This window comes from Equus asinus, chromosome 30, assembly GCF_041296235.1.
Source record: "Equus asinus isolate D_3611 breed Donkey chromosome 30, EquAss-T2T_v2, whole genome shotgun sequence".
NCBI lineage: Eukaryota > Metazoa > Chordata > Mammalia > Perissodactyla > Equidae > Equus > Equus asinus.
In genome coordinates this window covers 16,421,197-16,434,473 of record NC_091819.1, presented here as the reverse complement: position 1 = coordinate 16,434,473, position 13,277 = coordinate 16,421,197, and positions in this window count along the sequence as shown.

The following is a 13,277-nucleotide window of genomic DNA, read 5'->3' as shown; positions in this document are numbered from 1 at the left end:
ACCGTGGTCCAATCACAGCTCACATCTAATGGACCCTTTCTATGTGCTGGGTATGGTGCTAAGCGTTCTATATCCTCGATCTCACTAAATCTTCTCAACAAACGCTGAAACAAGAGGTGTTATTATGCCCACTTTACACATGAGGACTCTATGACTCAGAACAGTTAAGTAACTTTCTCAAGGACACATTTGAATAAGTGATTGAGTTCAGCCTCAAAAGCACTGAAGCCTAGGCTTCTGCGCCCTCTGTTATTATAGGAGAACTGCCACCCTCGGGTCACAGTCCTATTCTTAAATATTGCTCCCAGTGTTGTCTGAAAAAATACACCTTCCTCATTCCAAGAGCATATTTCCATTCTGACGACTCTCTGCTGTACCGTGAGGAACACACTTTCCACCAATGAGAGAGAAGTTGAGGGGCCCAGATGCCCCCACAACATAGAAGGCTGAGGAGAACCTGTCTGAGAACACTGAAAGCATTCTTCTTTTGGCTTTGTCTTATGTTTTCTTTTTGTTTTTTGCAAGTTGATACCTCAGATTCAGTAAAACGGGAGGTGAGAAATGAAGGGTAGATCATAAAAAAAGTTACAGATCATAAAAATAGTTAGAGATGGGATAGTAACAATGACCCCATTCCACGTGAAAAATTAAGGGATGAAGACTTAAAGTGGTGCTTTGAAGATAAAAAGAGTGTACTTAATGTGTGTTACTTCACGATGAAGCCAAAAGCATGGTCTCCACCCCATGACGGGAGAGCCCAACCATGGAGCTGCCGCCATCTTCCATGGGGGCTCCTCCACCCAATGAAAGGAACCAAACAAAAGAGGGTATTAGTCCGCAGGGAAAGCAGTCCTCAAGATCACAGCTTCCACGGATAAAGTTAATTTATTTGCTTATTTATTTGTGCCACAGATGCTCTTGGTAGTCATACAAGGAGAAATTTCCCAATAAGACAAAAAAAAAATTTGACAGTCAGGAACAAATTGGAACAGACACTGATTTCAATAGCAGGCACTGGCAGGGGGTGAAATTATTTTTCAAACACTTTTGCTTCTCCTGGTAAAGCAGTTAGTGTTGTATTTTCATGCTAGAAGGAAAAAGTGATGAAAAGTTTTTAAACCCAAAGAAACAAAACCCTTGATTTGTGTCCAAATTTTCTGCAAAACGGGATCCCATATGGCCAGGGCTGGTCTTAGTAGGTCTGAAATGAATCAGATGGTGCACCTTTAGGTTTGATTTTTCTGTTTTACCTCATTTCTGTAAGGATTTTGCTGTTCAGTTTGCATATCAGCATTGCTCTGGGCATTTAGTGGGGAAAAAAGTGCATTTCATAACACTTTTTGTATCTGTGGTTCCTGACTAACAGATGGCTAGCCTGGCCATCACCGCAGGTTACCATGTAGGGGTGTGTGTGAGGGGTCATGAGAGATGATGTTCCTGGGACAAGGGGCGGGGTAGATGAGGGGGTGGGCTCAGAACACACTCACAGTCAATACTGTGCACACTGTGCTAAGCTTTAAGCAATTTCCCTCTGCTCAAAGCAGTAGTATTCTGTTCCAGCTTTGTGTTGCTCAGGCCTTAAAAGGCCAGCAATTCCAATTCCAAGCTTAGCTACAGTCTGTCTTAAAGGAGAGAATTCTGGAGAAGGATACCAGGAGAATTTTCTCAGCAAGCTTGTTGCTTGCGCCCTTCCAAGTTCAAAGGGAAAACTCTATGTCACTATAACCACTTGTGGCTTTGCCGGTGGTGGGGGGAAGGGGGGTGGATTTCAGGCTTCAACAGTTAACTTTTCTGGATTTATAACGTTCGTGCATTTCTTTTTTTTATTGGGTAGATATTATGATTGGGTTTACAAGCAAAATAAACAGCCTAGGAACAAATGAAAGGCTTTTTTATTCCTCTCTTAACTGTAAGTTCAAGAGCTTGAAATGAATTTGGCAAATACGTTATATTGCTGAGGAGTGCTGTGGCCGAAAGGCAAGATTTCCAAAAATTCTTGAAAATCCAAGTAATACCGGGAATAAATCCCAAATTCAACTTGTTGAGCCTTGTGTCTCTCTTAGAACACTTTTTTTCCTCCTTAAAAAGAAATACACATACATACACACACACACAAAGGAGAAAGCAATCAGAAAACTCTTGTAGCTCCTGTCTTGCTGTCTCTTTGCCACGGAGTACAGAGCTGTGCTCCGACCAGGAGCCAACTGTTCTCAACACAGCCAGAGAAGCTGGGCAAATCTGTGGTTCCCAGTGAGTTGAGGAAGTAACTCCCCCGTGTATGAGCTAAGGCCTCCTGAATTGCACTTCAGGGTTACCAGTATCCAAATTGACTCTTTATACATCTCCTGTTTATGTGATTCTTTCTTTTTTTTCTCTAAAAGTCCACCTTGAATTTTTGACCTGAACTTTTCAAATTTTGATGAAATTATTTTTAATCTTTTTTTGTTTGAGGAAGATTAGCCCTGAGCTAACATCTTTGCCCATCTTCCTCTGCTTTATATGTGGGATGCCTGCCACAGCATGGCTTGATGAGTGGTGGGTAAGTCCGTGCCCAGGATCCAAACCAGTGAACCCTGGGCTGCCAAAGCAGAGCGCGTGAACTTAACCACTGCGCCACCGGGCCTGCCCCTGACCTTTTAAATAATCTTGACAGGTAAAATCAGTCACTGAAATTAAAAAAAAAATAAACAAAATATTAATATGTACCAGGCAGATGATGCTAGAATGGTCTTTCACTGAAGGCCTGAATCATCTTCTGCATAAAAATCCTTCCTTAATCTGTTCCCATCAATATTACCTACTTCATCCTTTAGGTAATTGTTAACTTACTATGTGAATGACACTATGTGTCAGGAGTTGCAAAAGTGCCTACCATTTCTGTACTTTACCTTTAAATCTCCAAAGGTAGGTTCATGTTACCTGAAAGTTAAAGAAACTGAGGCCTAGACATTAACAAGCTTCCTCAGGGTCAATGATGGGGTAGATTTTGAACCCAAAGTTGTCAACTTCTATAATCCATGCTTTCTACCATGTTCACTTCTGTGACTATACAGCACTAATTTCTACATAGTAATTTCCACTCATTACTCAGCTCCTTCAGAATAGGAAACAGGTTGTATTATTCTCTAGGAAGCATTTAGCAAAAATGCCTTGCACCTTATAGATATTAGATGAATTTGTTGAAATGAGCTTATGCCCTTGGTGTTACAAGCTATAACTAATTGCCAAACAATTCTGCTTTAGCTAAACATGATGAAGTAGAATTAGGCCTGATAGAGGGCACAGGATTTGACAACTGGCATGTCAACAACATGTAATAATCAGCAGTTCTTTTCGTAGTAGTAGTAATCACTATCATCACCTTTTATTGAGTAAGTTGTAGTTATGAATGTTTTTCACTAAGCACTTTATATTCATTTTCACAAATTAATTTCAGGATAATTATGAGGGATTACAAGGAATTATTATTCCCCATATTGCAGTTGAGGAAAGCAAGGCTTAGAGATATAAAATAGCTTGCCTAAAAATCACTCAATCTAAATACACCTAGGCGTGCTCTCCTGCCAGCCCCGTATAGGGCATAAATGAGTTCTCCTCTATCCAGTGCATCTGCTCTCCACTAAAATATGGTGGCAGCATGATTAGAGCATGCAATAGCAGCAAGACTGAGAGTCAGGGAAGAGGCCTTCAGTGCAATGGACACTCAGGAAATGCTCAGTAGATGGTGGAGCACAGTGTGGAGTTTCTTCACTGGTGGTGCAAGTCGAACGAAGTCCCCTCCCCATGTTGGACACTGACCTCTCCATTCTCCTGAAAGCCCAAGGAATCAACATAGGGAGTACACAAGATTTTTGTTAACAGCACTCTAGGAGTACTCTTAAAAATCTAACCCTTTGGGGCAAAACCATATCAATACTATTGTTTGAAAAATATGTATATATTCTGTCAAATCACAGGACTTACTAATTATTCTTCCAATGCACTGCCTTTTTATATTTTTGGTGGCCACACAGACATACTACCAGACATTTGATTTAAAAAAAAAAAGACAATACATATCATTCACTTATGAAGGCAATAAAATCTGACCTAGGACAATAAATGTTTCTGATACATAAATTAGTGATGGACTATTGGGAAGTAAGGTAATGATATCAGGACACTGAGCAAGGCTTGCTGTCCACATACAATTTTTGCCCCAGTATGTTAATATTTTATTCCGTACAGTCACAGCAACAGAATGCAAGCACACCAAACCAGCTACAAGCAGCAAAGCGTGAAGGAGTATAGCATGATCCCCAATGCTGAGTCACTCCATATGTTTCTCTGGTTCAGTGTAGCCGTGTTCTGTCCTACCGGGTACTGGTCGTTGTCCTTGCTTCTTGTGCCTTTTACCCTTGTCTCTATAAGTCAGCACCCTTCTTCCTTGCAATCTTTTCCTCAGTATTCCCTCCATTATGCTCCCTTTTACCTCATTTCTAAAGCCCAATATTTCCCATGGTGTTTATTTAATATAAATTGAAGATATTTTTAAAACTGTGCTTATAGTTTATTAGTATCCTTATTGTTTTTGTTAGCAATCTGTTACAAAGGTGCATAGGTTTTCGCTGCCCACTCCTATTTTCTCGAACATGGATTAATTTTGTAAAACAACAGGTCATTTTCTGGATGTATGTACTGCTTTATAGAAATATTTGCACATCCAACAACATCAACAATTGAGATCGTAGTGGGAGAAGCAGGAAGAATGCGAAATAAAGGTGTTGAGCAAATTAGTAGTATGCATGTACTTTACACAGAGAAATGCGAACACCATTCTAATGCATCATAAATGAGCAAATGCAGATTACTTAGCCACTTGAGCCTCTGTTTGTTCATTTGAATATTAGTGCTAACAATCCCTACTTCACAGATGAGTCATTAGGACTATATGGAATAAAACGTGTTATGCATCTTGCACGGTATCTAGCACACTAGAGGTACTTACTAAGGATTAATTCCTTTCTTTTCTAATAATCTTTGGATGCACAAGTAGGTAAAATAGCCAATAGAGCTTTTAGAAGGGGTGTGGGACTGTTCATCTCTTTAGTGGGTACTCAATGACAGCAAAGCAGAATGTTTACAGTGTATCGCAACAGAGAAACATGGTGAAAGGGAAACACTACAATTTAAAAAGTATAAAAATCTAGGACTATCACAGCATTAGAAATGGTCCTACTTCTGATGACATCATGCTGTTATAACATGTTATTGCAACCGCTCCCAATCAAAAAAGCATTCAATTATGTTTAAAATATTTTCTTTCTGAAGGTGGGGAAATGTGTAATCCACCTAAAAAAGATTTCAACAAAATCGTTATTGCTGTTAAGTTTCGATGTTTGAAATAGATGGCTAACCAGCTGAAACACCTCATTGTCAAGTTGTGTCTTGAAAAGCTATACAATCTTTATATCTTGTGATCTCCTCTTTTCAGAAGTGATGATATAACTCAGAATTTCACAACCAATATTAAAGAATGAGTCCAGAGTTCAAATGAAGTCATATAGAACAGAAAGCAGATAGCAGTTATTACTGATTTCCTTCCCAAAAAGATGCAAGGGAAAGGAAATTGATTTAAATGACAGCAAGAGTGATTTTGATTTGCTACACAAAAATAGACAACTGTTGGATCGGCAATTTCTAGAATGAGCTGTGAAGATAGCAGTGCTGTCTCTTTCTTTAAGGAAATAATTGAGTAGAAAATTACTTTATTTGTAGGCTGTTAACTAGAAGTTTTCTCAATTTCTTACTGCATTAGTTTCTACTGTTGATAACTCACTGAGTGATTGCCCATCTTTATTTTAGAATGAAAAATCAATCAAGACTACTATGTGTGTCAACTAAGGATTAAACGTCCATTCCCTCAATGGCAGTGAGGCAATACCTAGTGGTGAGTAAGAGTTTGGGCCTAGGTAAGCTTTAACAGATGTGCTCAGATGCAAGCTTTGTTGCTTTGAACTTCAACTGATTATGTAAAACTTTCTCTGGCTCGTTTCCTCTTCTCTTCTGTAAAATAGAATTAATGCTGATTATCTCCTGGAGTTGTTTTAAGTTTCATATTGAATGTATGGATGTGTGCAATTGACAAAGTGCCTGGCTCAAAGTAGTAACCTCAGTAAATGATTATTATGTAAATTGTAAGTTATTGCATACACACACATAAAATGCTACACATTTTATGAAGGTCTAACAATGAACAAAGCTACATTTATTATGTTTCCTGCTTCTTTTTTTTGGTTATGTAATTATATAAAATCTCTAAGGGAAAATGAACACAGGGATATCTAAAATGCAGTCCCAGAGTAGAGTATAACTTGCATATGAACACTAATAATGATGAATTACATGGTGTACATTATAATATTTTCAAATAGGCAATTATGTATCATGAAAATACTTTTGAGATTCATATTATCAACTTGATGTAAAAATAAATTTAATATCAAATCTTACATAAGATTGTGAATGAGAACGCTTTAAAATTTATATTTAAAAATCTGTATTCTACTTTATATTTCTAATTTTCTGTGATATTTTAATTATCGTCATATTTGGCTAGATATACTTTATAATAAGAATTTTGATTCATGATATATACATGAGGCTTCATTTAGTGTAGTTTGGTCCATTTTTGACCTTTCAGGTGACCTATCCATTGTAAAAGTCTAGGAAATGCTTTGAGTAGTCAGCTTTCCATTTGGATTTTTTATTTCAATACAGATTACTAGATTACTCCTGGGACACTGTTAATTACACCCTTGAATTGTAACTATAGCTTTTAATTTAATTCTTAAGGGTAACTTGACCTTCATTTTTTGATATCTCACAAAGCATAATACCTACTTAATGGTTAATATAATAGTTATGAATGAAGAAAAAATTCATTTGCTCTTTAAAGTTTCTAGACTCCTGGTAGAATCTCATGAACTAAACTCTTGCTATCTCTTGAAGCACAATTTTAAAGTTTTCCTAAATAAGAAATCTAGTGAATATTATCTGGGACTACAATTATGTAATTTCCACTGCCATCAATGCAATGGAATATCTTTTATAATTAAAAGGCATGTAGTCATGCTTGGACAAAATGGAATAAGAAATTAAATTGTCCCCTAGTGGAGGTATAATAGAGTTTGCTTGGTCACTCTGGGGGAGGGAAAAATGTTTTGACTGTGTGCATGAGGAAAGAGGAAAGACTCAATAAATAATTTGTTTTTCATCACTCATCTTAATGCCAGCTCTGAATCTCTAATAATAAGTCAACTGAAATTTCATGAAGGTACATCAAATGACATTTTATCCTTTTTTAGATCTCAAGAAATGGATTTAAGGATGAGGAATGGCTGACTTTAGCAAACAGATTAAAAATAGCACATTACCTAAACGTTGAGTAACTCAAATTTAAAAAGCACACAGGCCTTCACATGTAATACCAAAGTGTTTTTGGCTATTGAGAAGAAAGGTTGTGACCTGGCTTCTAGCCTGTCTCCATTCTTGACCTCCTTTCTTTTAGTTCAAAGAGATTAAATCCATTTTCCTGGGCCAGCCATGGATGAGAACACCATGGACATTTTGGCTTTGAGATAGAGAAGGAAGAGATGGAGAAAAGGAACTATGAGCTCATAGGCCTTTTCCATGCTTGTAGTCTGGGCTTCTGCCATTCCATCCCACACAACCCGAACTCCAGCCACCCCGGCTCTCCTGCTGTTCCCCAAACACACCAAACATTTAACTAAATGCGCATTTGCACATACTGTCCTCTCTACCTCTAATACCACCACCCCCACCTCTGTTTTGCAGACTCCTACTCATCTGTCAGGAAGTTTCACCCACTCTGTGAAACTTTCCCCAATTCATAAGCCGAGCTAATCAGTCTTTCCTATCAGTTCTCATAACTTTGTTTATTCCCACTCTTACTCCATTCAATTGAAATGTCTTTTTTTTTTTTTTTTAGCATCTCTGCCTCTTATTCTCAACTTTTTCTGAGGGAAATGGGCTGAGCCCTGCTTATCTTTTTTGCCCAGTCCCTTACAGACAGCTAGTAAACCATAAAGACTTGTACGTCCATACTGCAGGTAGATAGATAGATGGTGACATGGACATAGACACAGATGGAGATAGTGAAAGAGATAAGAGACAAAGATGCAGATAGAGATAAAGAGATAGAGATGGTGCTTCAAGTACCCAAGGAAAAAGGCTCAGAAATAGGATGGCACTGGATCTTTTATTTATTCTGAGATCTGAAATTGGAATAAGTGGGAAAAAAGAGTGGTAACTAAATTTGCAATTAGACTGCAGGAACACTGGGTACATTGGTTAGGGTTGGGGTGGGAAGCAGCAATGTTCCCATGGACTCATGGCTAATTTATTTGAATTAAATTTGGTTGTCTTTAAAACTGAGAGCTGAGTCCTGAGTAGGAAGTATAGAGTGTATTTGAATAAAGTGTAAACAAAAGTGAATTATCTTAAACAGAGGAAAAGCTGTTTGTCTTTAAGTGAAGTGGCAGAGGGCTTTGCTACATTAGACTGGGTGGAAATAGAACCTTCATTACAATATTGTCAAATATACATTCCAGGAAGAGGATGGGCTTCAGAAACCATTGAGAAATAAAGGAAAGTAATCTAAAACCCCTACTCCCTTTCCACAGAAAACCGCCTGCTATAGATGCCAACAAATGAATAAATGAAAATCTATGAGTTCCTTTCGTATGAAGGTCAAACACGTGATGGGAAACAAGATCAAACTCATTAAATACCTGTTACGGTTGGGAATGCCTTCAAGAATGAAAAATTAAGATGTATTTAACACTCAACACCAACACACCTAAGGACATACCCCAGAGGAGCTAATCTGCAAAACTGGAGTAAAAATGAGCTAATGCGGTTGGTAGATTGTATGCAAACTATGGCAAGAGATCAATAACAATTGAAAGGAGGAAGAAGAAAAAAGCTGCTCAACTGCTAACAATAAAGAAGCAGCAAATTTGCAAAATGCATTAACTGTTTCAACAATGAGTGAGATAGTGCGGGAATACTGGCTAGATTGACCATATATCTATTTACTGGAGTTTGTCTTGCTTCCTTTCTTCCTTTCTTTCTTTCTTTGGGTGTTGGTGGGTGGAGAAAGGGGAGTAAGGGATGAAGGATTTGCTTGACTTTTTCTCATTCTCTCCGCAGTTGACTTACAAATGCTATCTCCATCATGATAAAGAGGCATGTGTAATGTTATTCAGGCTGGCAGTTGAACTGACAACACGTTTTATATGCTACCCAAAATGTTGAAAAAGAAAATTTTCAATAACCTAATATTCATTTGTAAAAGCACGAAGTTGGCCTCATCTGCTAAGAAATTGAATTTGCGAGCTGTTAAATGTCAGAGCTGACCCCTGGGAGTTTTTGAGGTGGGATGATGTGGGGAAGGGCAGGCTTCAGGTCATGTTTTATACAAGAAGTTTAATTGTTCTGGCTAGGAAGTAGAAGTGACTCATTGTGTTGAAGTGGTCTCTATCTCCCAACACAGATTTCAAATAGGGGAGGATAGTGTAGCAATAATATCTTTAAAAGAATTGGACTAGTTCACTTCAGTCTTTTAACTACTTCCATCCAGATTCATTTGTTTTGGACACAAAAGTTGATAGCAGGCCAATGATAGCAAAAAACAGTGTCTTTGTCACCCCTTTTGAACCCATACAAACCTTTTCACTGTGTTTAAACCAGCGTTTTTTTGCCAAAGAAAATTGCATGCTATTTGGCCTTTTCTGAGCTTTTATTGAAGAACGTTAAATGGTTTATAGCTATAAAGAATTGTAAAGTCATCATGACACCAAGTTCATGGTAAGGTATTTTCCAGTCATATTTTGATTATTCTTTCCGAAACTTTCATCCCAATCAGATATAAGTATTTTCAACTTGATATCAGAAGATCATTCATGGTAGTTTCTTAGCCATAAGATTTAGATACTGTGTTCTTACAGCATTTTAAAGGGCTAAGACCCACTGGGGATTCCTAATTGAAGCATTTGCTAGTCACCTGCTGTTCTCTTTTACCACTCTTCTTTGGTCACTGATGCTACCGCACAAAATGGGGGTTTTCCTCTCTGATGTGCATAGAAAAAGCCAATTATTATGACATCTGTTTTGGGGAAAAGAAATCAGCTTTATTGCTAGATTGATCTGCAAGGAGACAGGGGCATACGCTCTCAAATCTGTCTCTCTGATCCAAGGCTGGGGGATGAAGGACAGGGTGATCAGAAGTATGGAGATAGATGATTAGAAGTAAGGAGAAGTGAGGTAATTTGATGATCTCTGCAAGCATAGTCAAGCTTCATGCCTCTTCATAGGGTACATGTTCACAAAATGGTGGCATTACCATGATCTGAAGGTGAAGTTTTTAATACCTTGACATCAAAAACAACACTTATCAGGCATTTACACAGGCCCAGTTGATGGGTTGGTGGTCTCAAATGGCCTGAACTGGACAAGGGGTCTCAGTTCCTGAAAAATCACTCTTAGTGACTCTGTTGATAAGATAGGGTCAGTTGAACTGATCCTAGAGGGCCTGTGGTTACACTGATGCTGCTAAAGCTGAAGCTTAAATTTTGGGTATCTCCTTATTGATCCATAAACCTTGGTCCTCTGAAGAAAAATTTGTTGCTAGAAGGTTAGCTTACAGTAGCCACTGTTTCTTCAATCCTCACCACCAACAGAGTAATTAAAGTATTTAAAAGCAAACTGAAACAAATCTTCTTAAGGTAGGGAAACAACCATTTCTAGGAGATCCTGTATTCAAAAAAAAAGAAAAAAAAAAAAAAACTCTGACCTTAATAAGTGATGCACTTTCTGAAGGAAAAACAGAGTCAACCAGGGAGACAGGGAGTGAATGTTGCACCCAGAACAGTGGGTACAGAGTTTCTGTGGTGGGAGATAGCTTGTGGGTCAATTAAGAGAGGTATCATAAAATATAAAATAGAGAAAATTGTACTTGGGTGAAATCATAAAGAATCTCAAATTGCCAGGCTGAGAAGTTTGGATTTGGTTCTACCCACAATGGTAAAATTAAAATCATCAAAACACAGCAGATGTTTCAGAATAATCTGGAAGTTTTGAAGGGCATTTTGATTGCCCAGATCTAAGGCAGAACAATAGGAGTAGAAAGAAAGAAGTCAAATTTGTCAGAAGACAGAATTAATAGGATTTGGTAAGGAATTAAAACGGGCAGTAACAAGGGAGTGAAAGTCAAATATCTGTTAATCTTTTTCAGTGAGGGAGCAAAATAACAGGTTTTATTTTGGTCAAGAAGAACTTAAGGAACCCATGGGCCACTCATGTGGAACCTTGCCAAAGGAAGCTGAAGCATCAAATTAAAAATTCTGGAAAGATCAAGATTAGAAGACTAGAATTAGGAGTCAATATTGCGGATGTAATTATGGAATTCTGGAAAAAGCGTGAATGCAAAACCCATGCACATAGAATGAGATAAAAGAGAATTGACACTTCTGGTCAAGAAGAGCACATTGAAAAGATACAGTGTTACTTCTGATTTCTCCTTAGGCACCACCAAAATGACAGTAAAGGGATACAATAGAAACACCAAAACCCAAAAGGACAAAGAGTAACAGTTAAGGAGAGAAGCACAAATGAGATCTATCAACAACATTTTGAAAGTTGGAAAGCAGAGGAACAAGTTATGCCTGACTTAACGTTGTGAAAAAACCTAGGTACGTGCTTGACAATGCCAAAACATAGAGCCAAATTTCACACCACCACCTAGCAAAGGCTCAAGAATTGGCCTTTGAAGGTAAAGGTGCAAGCGGGTCTGAAAACAGGAGGATTGGTTCTAATTCAGAAAAAAAAAAAAAAGAAAAAAGGTGTTAACCTTATCCCTTGTTCAATTCCATGCAGCCAAGAGGTCTACTCCCTTCCCAGTGGGGTGGGAGATTGAGTGGTTAACTCTCTAGAGTGGTTGAACTTGAGAAATTCTGAACTCAGAGTATCCAGAAAGTGCTGACCCCAGAGAGCCACTCCAAAAACAAGTGGTTGTACAAAAATCTACTAATAAGTGATGAGAAGTCCAGCTCCTCTCCTCACTCAGCTTCCAGAACACTGCTGGAAATTGCTAGGTTAGATACCCAGGTAGAAAATTAGACAATTTCTCTGGAGTAAGGTATTGCCCAAGAGATTAGACCAAAGCTTGGTGACATTTGGTATTCCCTTAAATAAAAACAACACGACCTCTCAGAGGTGCCACCATCCTCACCACAGGTTCATTTACCATAGGTTCCAACCATCTTTTCAGTGCCTTACTTTTAATATAAATGGTTGTCCAAAGATCATTAGATATTTGAGGAAAACATTTATCCTGAAAAACTATATGTGTGTATGCGTTTATATACATTATTTGATATATACATATAGACCAACACTCGGTTTTTATGCAATCATGAAACAAGAACAGGATGCAATGAAAAGGCACATTTGTGGCCAGCCCAGTGGTGTGGTGGTTAAGCTCACACTCTACTTCAACTCAGGGTTTGCAGGTTCAGATCCTGGGTGTGGACCTACACACTGCTCATCAAGCCATGATATGGAGACATCCCACAAACAAAATAGAGGGAGATTGGCACAGATGTCAGCTCTGTGACAATCTTCCTCAAGCAAAAAGAGGAAGATTGGCAACAGATGTTAGCTCAGGGCCAGTCTTTCTTAACAACAACAAAAAAAGGAACATTCAGAGAATTAAAAAGGAGGTCTGGGAAATTAAAAATGTATTAGGAGAAATGAAAATTGTAAAAAAGAGCTAGAAATTAAAGTAGAAGAATTCTCTAAGAAAGGAAAACAAAGAACAGATGAAAAATACAAAATATAAGAAATGAGAAGATCAATCTAGGAAGCCAATACATGATAATTAAAATTTAAGAAATAAAGATACAAAAAGAAAGGAGGAATAATTCAAGAAAATTCCCTATAATTGAAGAACATGAAGTTCTATATTTAGAAAGCTGACCAAATGCTCGAAAGATGAAAAGAGAAAGATTCGTAGTAGGGCATAGCATTGCAAAAGTGACAAATGCTCTGCACGAAGAGACTTTCTTAAAGCATTCAGAGAAAGATAAAAGAAAGAGTTCTCATAAAGGATTTTAGGATCAGAACGGGATCAGTCCTCTTAAAAGCAACAAAAGAATTTAGAAATAATGGAGAAACACCTTTTGAAACCTGAGGGAAAATGTTTTCCAGCTTGCAAT